The 12,863-nt window shown below is 42.2% G+C and overlaps 1 protein-coding gene across 2 annotated transcripts in view; it reads right to left on the bottom strand.

Annotated features, from left to right (window-relative positions):
- The window catches only part of LOC124777368, an 87,021-nt gene that overhangs the window by 65,647 nt on the left and 8,511 nt on the right, over positions 1 to 12,863 (bottom strand). Inside the window, exon 1 of one of the 2 annotated variants that reach the window (XM_047252750.1) lies at positions 11,256 to 11,388. The exons of the other annotated variant lie outside the window; for it this stretch is intronic. The gene's annotated coding sequence lies outside the window, so the exon portion shown is untranslated. Of the gene's footprint in view, positions 1 to 11,255; positions 11,389 to 12,863 lie in introns of those variants that run through there. 2 annotated transcript variants of the gene reach the window in all.

Genomic DNA, 12,863 nt, shown 5'->3' with positions numbered 1-12,863 from the left:
TCACGCCGACCCGTGTGATGCAGCTTGTAATCGGGAAGAGTATGCGCTTTCTGCTTTATTCAGCTCTGAGGCCAACAACCTGTCTCATTTCATTTAGTTTCTGTTAAACTTGATTTTTCATTTTGAATTTCTGTGAACACACTATAAATCCTACCTCAGTAGCCATTAGATCATAAAACCATAGTGTGCAACATAAGAATTTGGTAGTTCCCTGATCCGACTGCACGTTCTCTCACTACTGATTTATCCGTGTTTTCCACGTAACTCCTCCGCTTTTCACTAAGTTCGGAGTTAGTGCTTCTGTTTGTGGCAACTATGTGCAATATTAGATCCTTTAATAGAGTAGGTAAGTTGTTGTTGTTGTGGTCTTCAGTCCTGAGACTGGTTTGATGCAGCTCTCCATGCTACTCTATCCTGTGCAAGCTTCTTCAACTCCCAGTAACTACTGCAACCTACATCCTTCTGAATCTGCTTAGTGTATTCATCTCTTGGTCTTCCTCTACGATTTTTACCCTCCACGCTGCCCTCCAATACTAAATTGGTGATCCCTTGGTGCCTCAGAATGCGTCCTACCATCCGATCCCTTCTTCTAGTCAAGTTGTGCCACAAATTTATCTTCTCCCCAATCCTATTCAATACCTCCTCATTAGTTATGTGATCTACCCACCTAATCTTCAGCACTCTTCTGTAGCACCACATTTCAAAAGCTTCTATTCTCTTCATGTCCAAACTATTTATCGTCCATGTTTCGCTTCCATATATGATAGCAGGAGGGACAGGGCTTCTGGTCAGGTGAATACACGGTTATAAACACAAAATCAAATAGGGGCAATGAGGACGTAGGTTTAATAATGAATAAAATAGTGGGAACGCGGATAAGCTAAAATGAAGAGCATAGTGAACAAATTATTGCGTCCAAGATAGACACGAAGCCCACACCCATCACAGTAGTACAAGTTTATATGCCAACTATCTCCACGGATGAAGAAGAGATTGAAGAAATATATGATGAGATGAAAGAAATTATTCAGATAGTTAAGGGAGATGAAAATTTAATTGTGATGGGGGACTGGAATTCGATGGTAGGGAAAGGAAGAAAAGGAAAAGTAGTAGGTGAATATGGACTGGGGGAAAGGAATGAAAGACGAAGCCTCCAGGTAGAATTTTGCACAAAGCATAATTTAGTCATAGCTAACACTTGGTTAACACTTGGTTTAAGAATCATAAAAGAAGGTTGTATAAGTGGAAGAGACCTGGAGACATCTGAAGGTTTTTGATTGATTACATAGTGATGTGACAGAGATTTCGGAACCAGATTTTTATCTGCAAGACATTTCCAGAGGCAGCTGTAAATTCCAGGAATTTAAGGAAATGGGGCCTCGATAAACTGAAAGAACCAGAGGCTGTAGAAAGTTTCGAGGGAGCATTAGGGCACGCTTCACAAAAACAGAAGAAAGAAATACAGTAGAAGAAAAAGTGAAGGAAGCAGAGGATCAAGTAGGTAAAAAGACGAGGGCTACAAAAAATCTTGGATAACACAAGAGATGTTGCATTTAATTGATGAAAGAGGAAAATATAAAAATGCAGTACAGTAAGTAAAGTGGCGAAAAGGAATACAAATACCTAAAAAATAAGAGTGACAGGAAGTGCAAATGTCTAAGCAGCAATGGCTAGAGGACAAATGTAAGAAATTAGGAGCATATGTCACTCGGAGATAGACAGACGCCGCCTACAGGAAAATTAAAAAGATCTTTGCACAAAAGAGAACCACGTGTAAGAATATCAAGAGCTTAGATGAAAAACCAGACCTAAGCAAGAAAGGGAAATCACGAAGGTGGAAGGAGTATACAGAGGGAGTATATAAAGTGTCTATACAAGGGAGATGTAGTTGAGGGCAGTACTACAGAAATGGAAGAGGACGTAGGTGAGGATGAGATGTGAGATATGATACTGCATGAAGAATTTCACAGAGTACTGAAAGACCCAAGTCGAAACAAGGCCCCGAGACTAGACAACATTCTGTTAGAACTATTGATGGTCATGGGAGTACGCCCCGATAGCTGAGTGGTCAGCATGACGGATTGCCGTCCTATAGACCCAGATTCGATTCCTGCCTGGGTCGGGGATTTCCTCCTCTCAGGGATTGGGTGTTTTGCTGTCTTCATCATCATTTCATCCCCATCCGGAGCGCAGGTCGCTCAATGTGGCGTTGAATGTAGTAAGACCTGCACCGAGGCAGCCGGACCTGCCCTGCAAGGGGCCTCCGGCCAATGACGCCAAATTCTCATTTCCATTTCTATGGTCATGGGAGAGCCACCAATGACAAAACACTCCAACTGGCGAGAAAGATATAAGAGGCATGAGAAATACTCTCCGGTTTCAAGAAAAATATAATAACTCCAATTCCCAAAGAAGCAGGTCCTGACAGATGTGAATATTACCAAACTATCGGTGTAATAAGTTACGATTGCGAACTACCAACACGAATTCTTTACGAACGAATGGAAAAATTGATAAGAACCGGCCTTGGGGAAGATTAGTTTGGATTCTGGAGATATGTAGGAACATAGGAATCATTACTGACCCTATGACTCCTCATAGAAGATAGGTCAAGGAAAGGCAAACCTACATCTATAGCATTTGAGAAAGCTTTTGACAATGCTGAGTGGAATACTGTCTTTCAAATTCTATAGGTATCAGGGGTAAAATACAGATAACTAAAGGATATTCACAATTTGTACAGAAACCAGATGGCAGTTATAATAGTCGAGGGGCATAAAAGGGAAGCAATGGTTGAAAAGCGAGTGAGACATAGTTGTAACCTATCTCCCACGTTATTCAATGTGAATATTGAGCAAATAGTAAAAGAAGCAAAAGAAAAACTTGGTGTAGGAATTAAAGTCCAGGGAGAGCAAACAAAAACTATGAGGTTTGCCGATGACATTGTAATTCTGTCAGAGACAGCAAAGGACTTGGAGGAACATTTGAACGGAATGGTCAGAGTCTTGAAAGAAGGATATAAGATAAACGTCAACAAATGCAGAACGAGGGTAATGAAATGTATCGACTTAAATGAGGTGATGCTGAGGACATTAGATTAGGAAATGGGACACTTATCATTGAAGATGATTTTACTGTACAGGCAGCAAAATAACTGACAATGGCCAAAGTAGAGAGGATATAAAATTTGTTCACATCGAGCATAGATTTAGGTGTCAGGAAGTCATTTTCTGCAAATATTTGTATGGAGTGTAGGTGTGTAGCTCAGTATGGAAGTGAATCACGGACGATAAACAGTTTCGACAAGAAAAGAATATAAGTTCTGACATGTGGTGCTACAGAAGAATACTGAATATTAAATGAGATGATCACGGAACTAATGAGGAGGTACTGAATAGAATGGAGGAGAACAGAAATTAGTGGTACACTGTGACTACAAGAAGGGCTGTCTTCATCATCATTTCATCCCCATCCGGTGCGCACGTCGCCCAAAGTGGCGTCGAATGTAAAAAGACCTGCACCGAGGCAGCCGGATTCTGAGACATCATGTGATTACCAGTTTGGTACCGGAGAGAAGAGGGGTGGGGGGAGGGGTGTGTGAAACTCTTAATGGAAGAGCAAGAGATGAATACAGTAAGCAGATTCAGAAGGATATAGGTTGAGTTGCAGTAATTACTCGGGGATGAAGAGACTCGCACAGGATAAAATAGGATGGAGAGCTCTATGAAACCAGTCTTCGGGCGGAAGACCACAACAACAACAACATGTATGCTTGACCAGATGTGCAATGAAATTTGTATCTCTTTCTGGGGTAGCCAGAAGGCACATGTCTTTTGCAGTGTTTGAATACTTCTTGGTGGTTTAAATACTCTGTCAAACATTTTGGTATTCTTTTGGTGTGATATGTGACTGCTTTTAACAGTGGGAGGTTTACTTTGGTTCATTTTCATCATCTTCAAGGAGATAGTTCCCTTTTTGTCTCTTTGTCAAAGTAGCCGTTTCTTCTGAAGGTAGATCTTCGCTCAAGTACTGTGGCTTATGGATTACTTAGCCTGATCCACCAACGTTTTGATTATACCTATTTTTCTGCTTGGGATGGAGACCAATTTTTGTGAAGGTATAGTATCGTCGGGCTTTTTGTGTACCTGTACGTCCCAAAACGAAAGTTTTACTTCAATCTCCTTTTCATAGTGGGCTTTACATTAGAATTAACATCACTCAGAAAATTTAGACAGTCTGATATTTCTTTTCCTACATGAGGCCATACAGCGAAAATTAATGTACCACAGTCCACAAGAGGGTTTCTTCTCGGTCATCTGAAGAACTATTTCTTTAATTTTTTCATGAAGAAATTCCCTACAACTGCGCTGATGGGTTTCAATAGCCACAACATTAGTTTGCTCGTAGAATTTACTGTCCCATAGAATGGAACTTGGTGAGACAATATGTAAACCTTAACTGCTCTAGTGGGGTCCTGGAGAACCCAACGTGATATGAATACAATACATAGATGTCAACGGAACAACAAATGGCGCCTGTGTTCTTGGTAGTTCTCAGTGAAGTGATGCCGTTTAACACGAAGTGTTGGATGCGGTGTTTCCGGTAATATTTTGTGAGATAAAGAGAAAGAGGTCTCAGAATACCCCACCAGAGAATTAACCTAAGTTGTTTTTCATTATCTAAATTAGTCTTTTAGGCGACTGAAGTCTTAGAGTACTTCGAAAAGAGCAAACTTCCAATGATAACGTCAATTTTTAAGGTTATGTGAGTATGTGTGCATTATTTTTCAGAGTAGCGTCATCGAAGTCATCAAAAGATGATGAGTTGGAAAGAATAGTGAATGATCCTGCGTTTTTGCAATCTTATGAGGAGAGCACATCAGATGAGGATGAATTTATACTAAGTGATCATGATTCCATCTCTGAAGTTACATCAGAATGTAGTTGTGAAGAATCAGATGAAGAGGCGTGTATTAGGCTTTCCACTGACAAATATTTTTTTGGAAAAAGGCAGTGCTACAAGTGCTCAAAAGAAGCTCCTCCTACAACTCGTACGTGTGCTCACAATATAGTTAGTCGCCTTCCAGGCGCTAGACGAGACAAAAGCGCTTTATTCAGCAGACGTATTACCTGCTTGGAATTGTTCGTTACTAAAGATTTATTACAACTAATTCTCACCATTAGAAACGTCAAGATACATGACGTCAAATAAATACAGAGCTCCTCAGCCAGCATTCATGAAGGTGCTAGATATAATAGAACTGAGAGCATTTCTGGGCCTGCTTTATTTATCTGGAGTAATCAAATCTTATCACGAAAATGTTCTTGAAATTTTTGCTAATGATAGAACTGGTCGTGATGTGTTTTTAGCAAGTATGAGCGTTCATAGATTTTTATTCATTTTGTCTTGTCTGCGTTTCGATTGTGTTACTACAAGAGATGCTAGGAAGGCTGATGACAGAATTGCAACTATTAGAGATATCTGGGAACTCTTTATAGACAAATGTCAAAAGTATTATACTCCAGGAGCGAACGTGACAATCGATTAATTGAATGAACTGTGGGTGAAGCCCGACCAACAGGCATTGATCAAAAATGATAGTGCATTGAGAATGGCTAGTTTCTAGCTGAAATCTAGATCTGCCAATAAAATTTAAAAATGACGACTGATAGCTGAAATCCGTTGTTTACAATTCAATATAACACTCTCTGCGTGCAACAGTCTTCTGAACGGAAGGTAACCTGATATCTCAAATGCGTTAAAATGTTTATAATGTTCAGTGATAAAAGTGGAACTCAAAATAAAATTTCTTTAACTTGCAGTGTCGTTTAACTTATTGGGGTACTGCGAGACCCCACTAGAGTATTAGAGTATGAGCATTTCGCTAGAGGAGTGGGAAGGGTTAATGAGATTTGCTATATACTTTGCAAAAATACCTTCTTGTTGTGACATCACTTCTTTCAGAGAAACCATAGTAAACAGGAATACAACAGCTACAGTCACTAGAGTCTCTCTTGGGCTCAATCTCAAGGGTTTTGATTTTTCAATAATATGACCAGAAACGTTCATAGGTTTTTTTGCTCCAAGTGTTTAGCAATCTCTTTTGTCAAACAATCAATAGCGTTAGCAAGAGGTCCTAACGGAATGTCAGGTTTGTGAATTTTTGATAAACTGTACAGTCTTGATGGGAGAACTTCTGATCTGGTAAGACATTTCTAGGCTGTGGGTTGTGGGGTATCCGCTACATCTACATTATAACTCTGCTATTCACAATAAAGTGCGTGGCAGAGGGTTCAAGCTGTCTCTCTGCCGTTCCACTCTCGAACGGCGTTCGGGACAAACAAGCACTTATCTTTTATTTTATCGCGATGATCATTTCTCACTACGTAGGTAGGTGCCAACAGTCTGTTTCGCAATCGGAGGAGAAAGCTGTTGATTGAAATTTCATGAGAAGATCCCGTCGCAGTGAAAGATGCCTTTGTTTTAATGATTGCCACTCCAATTCACGTTTCTTGTCTGTGGCACTGTCTCCCCTATTTCGCGACAATACAAAACGATCTGCCCTTCTCTGAACTTTTTCAGTGTCATCCGTCAGTCCCACCTTCTGCGGATCCCACAGAGTACAGAAATACTCCAGAACAGGGCGGACAAGCATGGTGGAAGCAATCTGTTTAGTAGACCTGTTGCACCTTCTAAGTGTTCTGCGAATGAATCGCAGCCTTTTGTTTTCTTTACCAACGACATTCTCTATGTGATTGTTTCAACTTCGGTTATTTGTAAGTGTAATACCTAAGTATTTAGCTGAATTTACAGCCTTCAGATTTGTGTGACTTATCGCGCAATCGAAATTCAGCAGATTTCTTGTAGTACTCACTATATCTTGCTGGTTATAATACACCCCGAATTTTACAGTCGTAGTTTTACTACCTCATTATCACTGCAGCGTTGCCTTATTTGCTGAAAGACTTGGAAAGTCTTTTTCAGAATTTAAATCTCAGAGTGGTTTCCTCCGACATTTCATTAAGTTACTGTTATCTGAATCTTCATAGGCTTTAAGGGTGACTCCAGCACCTGGAGACGATGCGTTAGGCATAGAAATATGCCTTGGACCACGGCATGACACCCATAAAATAGAATTCAACAGAAGCCAGTATTTCCATGTCAGGTTCCGTGTAGAAACGGTATCTGATTACTTATCAGTACAAGTCTTGACTGTATTTTCATAAGTAGTTCTAAGTTCTAGTGGACTGATGACCATAGATGTTGAGTCCCATAGTGCTCAGAGTCATTTGAACCATTTGTATTTTCATATCAGGTTCAGTGTGGAAACTGTGAGCGTACAAGCTCTGGGAATAGATTAGAGCGGCAGTTCTCCGTCGCAGAGAACGTGGCTGGCGGTTGCTACGGGGCTGTGGCGAATGGCTAGCGATTACTCGGCCTTGGAAAACCCGAGCGGAAGCTTGGCAGGGGAGCGGTTCAAAATGGTTCAAATGGCTCTGAGCACTATGCGACTTACCGTCTGAGATCATCAGTCCCCTAGAATTTAGAGCTAATTAAACCTAACTAACCTAAGGACATCACACACATCCATGCCCGAGGCAGGATTCGAACCTGCGACCGTAGCGGTCGCTCGGCTCCAGACTCAAGCGCCTAGAACCGCTCGGCCACCCAGGCCGGCGGCAGGGGAGGGGATGGCCGTGTTTGTGCGTTTGGAGGAATTTATATGCCAGAGAAAACTTGATAAAAACAGAACTAAGAGTGACACTGAGGTGCGAGTTGGCACTCATGGGCAGACAAATACGTAAAGCTAAATTATCTAGACGGGTCACAAAGATATGTAATAGTTTAAAAATTATTGTAATCTTAAAAATTGTAAATTTATGATCGTTCAAAAGCTAATATCTCCGTAACGCTTCGGCCAATTAATATGAACAAAGTGTTTACAGATGCGGCTACCAGAGCTGCATAGAGCAATCATAGCTGATTTAAAAGAATATATACTGTTTTTGAATGAGAGGTCGGAATATGGGATTCGACTGAGAGAAACCGTGTTTTTGGTAATAAATAAATTTAAAGAGGCGTAACTAGTGGTAGCATTCTAAGGCTTAAAGAGATGGGTGAGTATTTAAGTATGTATTTTTATTTTTTTTAGTTATGTTTGGTTTAAAAAACCGGGAAAAGCAAAATCACGCCACCAGAACATTATTTGTGAGAAAACGGTGGTAGATACGAACAATTGGACTTTAAATTGTTATTGCACGGAATATTTTTCAATGTATCATATGTTTTTTCGTGTTTGGTTTTAGAATATTCGTAATTTATTTGTCAAACATTGTTTTGAGTTAGACAGTCGTTTCGAGGGTGTACAGAGCAGCCATTTTGGAGTTGAGTTTGAGCGACACTAAGAGCCGGGCGCGCCTCCCACCTGGGGGTAGTATTGGGTTGGTAGCCATCATCGGAGACCAGTACGTATGTAGCGACGTTCGAAGTCGATCAAGTTGAGCGCAATATAGTGTTCAAAGATTTTCAAATGTGTGTGAAATCTTATGGGAGTTAACTGCTAAGGTCATCAGTCCCTAAGCTTACACACTACTTAACCTAAATTAGCCTAGGCACACACACCCATGCCCTCTGCCGGGACCAGCCACACAGTCCATGACTTCAGCGCCCTAGACCGCTCGGCTAATCCCGCGCGGCGCGCAATATAGTGGTTTAGGACAGCAGACAACAGTGTATTTTGTGAACTGTGAACAGACTGTCGAGTACCGTGATCGCGACATACGAATTTCATAGTGAATTATTGTAGCATCAGTTATTAACGGCCGCCCTTACGTAACAGTCCCTCAGACTGCATTTAAGTGTTTAGTCAATATACTGAAGACTATTCGTGGAATACAGAAATAAACAACATGTACAAATTATAAATCATCGTGAGTGAATCAATATTTTGAATTTAACCGCAATACCTGCCTGTGTTTTTTTTTTAAATATTTTATTTCAGCTTGAAAACTGAGTTTACGACAGGTGTGAGCTGGCACCCTATGACGAAAAACGTAGCTAAGCAATGAGACCAGCCACATCTCTGGGCCGCTCAATTAAGCTGGGTGTTGAGTGTAACAAATATATATATTTTCGTGCCATAGCACGTCGCGGCTCGAGCTAAATATTCAGTCTAAACTAACATTTTTATCAAAAATCTACGAACAGCACCAACGCTAACTATATAAATATTTTCATCATTTTCAGCGAATTTTTACAGTGCGTAGTGCCAAGTACCGTCATGATATGGGAGTAATTATAACGACGGTATTTTGCACTGTGACGTAATTGAAATCTTCCTGCATCTTGCAGCCTTTTACAATTATACCTCCTCCTTTTGCAATTCTTGAACGAAGTGTTCGCTATTACTAACTAAAATTTATTTCAGAATGCAGTCAATGTTTCTCATCTCTCATTCCTAGTTCCAAGCCCACATTCCCCTGTAACTTGTTCTTCTACTCCTTCCCCTACAATCGCACTGCAGTCCTCCATGGCTATCAGATTTTCATTTCTGTTAGGTACTGACTTACCCGTGCAATATCGTGATATATTTTCTTTCTCTCTCATATTCCGCGTGCGACGTTGGCATGTATACCTGAACTGTCGTCGTCGGTGTTGGTCTGCTGTCGGTTCTGATGAGAGCAATCCTACCACTGAACTGTTGACAGTAACTCACTCTCTGTCCCACCTTCCTATTCATAACGAATCCTACTGCCGTTATGCTATTTTCTGCTGCTGTTGATTTTACACAGTACTCACCTGACCAGAAGTACTCGTCTTCTTTCCATTTCACTTTAGTATCGTCCCACTACGTGTACACTGAACCTTACCATTTCCCATTTCAGATTTTGTAGCTTCCTTCACATGTTCAAACTTTTGACTTTTCACGCCCCAACTCGTAAAACGTTATCCTTTCATTGATTGTTCAATCTTTTTCTCATGGTGACCTCCGAGAGTCCCCTCCCGGAGATATGAAATGGGCGACTGCTCCAGAATCTTTTGCCAATGGAGAGATCATCGTGACACTTTTTGAGTTTCTAACAAACCTACCACAACAAAGGTCACAATTTAATAACGATTGTGGTGTTGCTCACGCTGCTAAATACTGCATTTTCGGGCAACAACAGTCATATTATGTGGCAGGTGTCATTAGAGCGCAGTTAATAAAGTCATTTCACGTAATAATCAAAAAACTAGGCACTCATCTTTTTGTGTTTCCCACGCTGGTCTCATCGTAAAATCATGGCTCAATCGTTGAAAATCTAGGTGGTTATGATTCCAAGCTCGGATGAAAAGAGGTCTAGGTTTTATTCTGCTATATTCAAAAGTTTTGTAGATGCTCCTCACAAACTATCCTTGAAGATTACACTTTTGCTGGACAATGGTGATGTGAAAAAATTAATTAGCACTCCGAAATTAAGTTACACTTCCTTTTAATTGCTTTATCACGTAAACACAAAACATCACTTCACAATACAAAACATACTTGAAAACATCTTTCTCACAGTCACTGTTAAAGTTCACATTTTATAAGCGGACTACAATACGCGTCTTTCCAACGTGACGTCCAAGACTTGACCTTCTCATGGTCCGACTCTCTAACAAGTTAACAACTAACTAACTATTGCTTACGCGCCCAAAAATTAGAGTTACAAGTACGTCAAAGATGATAGTGACAAAAGAAAGAATGCACATAAGAATAATATCATTGCAATATAAGCATATCGATGTATCACAAATGAAATCAAATCTGAATGTTGTCTCATGAATATGTTAACTACTTTGCAGAAACACAGTAGAATATTACTGATATCGAGACGTTCTGATGAGGTGCCGTAATGGTTGCGTAATTCAAGTACCATTACAAGTTACAAGCAGCATGTTCTTATTGGTAATCAAAACGTTCTCTGCCCTGGGTTCGAAACCCGCCGCCGCTTAAATTCTGAATAAAAATCGTCTGCAGTGGGGCCTAAGATTTCCGGCGTAAGTATTGATCCCTCATTCAGCCAATGGCTGTTCAAAGAGGGTGGATGAGTGGACAGAGGCTCGGGGCCCTCTTTGCTCTCGGGGTGGGAAACTGCCCCTAAAGGCCATGAGGATGCAGAAGGGAATGGAAAGCACTGCATTAAAGAGAACAGCGTACAGAACATCTTTAAGAAGAGGAGAAAATGATTAGACGCACGGTTAGTGGCTGGGACCCTCACTGGCGAACGTACCATCGCGCGGAGCAGGAGTCGATGCAGTCCGCGGCGACGCGGCACTGGATGTCTTCGACCAGCTGGTACGCCTCGTCCATCCCTAGGCTGCGCAGCGCCTCCACGCCTCTGGCGCAGCGCCGACCCTCCTCGCTCGCGGGCGGTGGCGGCGGCGGCGGCGGCGGCCACTCGTAGTTCCTGTGCGGCACGAGGCGTGCCACGGCCGGCACGGCGACGGAAGGCGGGTCGAGGGTCTCGCACGACCCGTGCAGGTAGTAACGACCTGTGAAACGATTTCAAGTCAGCTCAGTGTCTCCACACAGACCGGTCAATTCTACATTACTTATTTCTACACTACTGGCCATTAAAATTGCTACACCAAGAAGGAAAGCAGATGATAAACGGGTATTCATTGGACGGATATATTATACTAGAACTGACATGTGATTACATTTTCACGCAGTTTGGCCGTAATAACGGCCTTCATACGTCTGGGCATTGAGTCAAACAGAGCTGGGATGGTGTGTACAGGTACAGCTGCACATGCAGCTTCAACGCGATACCACAGTTCATCAAGAGTATTGTGACGAACCAGTTGCTCGGACACCATTGACCAGACGTTTTCAATTGGTGACAGGTCTGGAGAATGTGCTGGCCAGGGCACCAGTCGAACATTTTCTGTATCCAGAAAGGCCTGTACAGGACCTGCAACTTCCGGTCGTGCATTATCCTGGTGAAATGTAGGGTTTCGCAGGGATCGAATGAAGGGTAGAGCCACGGGTCGTAACACATCTGTTCAAAGTGCCGTCACTGCGAACAAGAGGTGACCGAGACATGTAACCAATGGCACCGCATACCATCACGCCAGGCAATACGCCAGTATGGCGATGACGAGTACACGCATCCAATGTGCGTTCACCACGATGTCGCCAAACACGGATGCGACCATCATGATGCAGTAAACAGAACCTGGATTCATCCGAAAAAATGACGTTTTGCCATTCGTGCACCCAGGTTCGTCGTTGAGTACACCTTCGCAGGCACTCCTGTCTGTGATGCAGCGTCAAGGGTAACCGCAGTCATGGTCTCCGAGCTGCTAGTCCATGCTGCTGCAAACGTCGTCGAACTGTTCGTGCAGATGGTTGTTATAAACGTCCCCATCTGTTGACTCAGGAATCAAGACGTGGCTGCACAATCCGTTACAGCTATGCGGATAAGATGCCTGACATCTCGAGTGCTAGTGATACGAGGCCGTTGGGATCTAGCACGGCGTTCCGTATTACCCTCCTGTACCCACCGATTCCATATTCTGCTAACAGTCATTGGATCTCGACCAACGCGAGCAGCAATGTCGGCATACGATAAACCGCAATCGCGATTGGCTACAATCCTACCTTTATCAAACTCGGAAACGTGATGATACGCAATTCTGTTCCTTACACGAGGCATCACAACAACGTTTCACCAGGCAACGCCGTCAACTGCTGTTTGTGTATGAGAAATCGGTTCGAAACTTTCCTCTTGTCAGCACGTTGTAGGTGTCGCCACCGGTGCCAACCTTGTGTGAATGCTCTGAAAAGCTAATCATTGACATGTCACAACATCTTCTTCCTGTCCGTTAAATTTTGC

The sequence above is a fragment of the Schistocerca piceifrons genome, chromosome 2, assembly GCF_021461385.2.
Source record: "Schistocerca piceifrons isolate TAMUIC-IGC-003096 chromosome 2, iqSchPice1.1, whole genome shotgun sequence".
Classification (NCBI taxonomy): Eukaryota; Metazoa; Arthropoda; class Insecta; order Orthoptera; family Acrididae; genus Schistocerca; species Schistocerca piceifrons.
The sequence above is the reverse complement of the archived record's forward strand: the minus strand, read 5'-3'. Positions and strand labels throughout refer to the sequence as shown.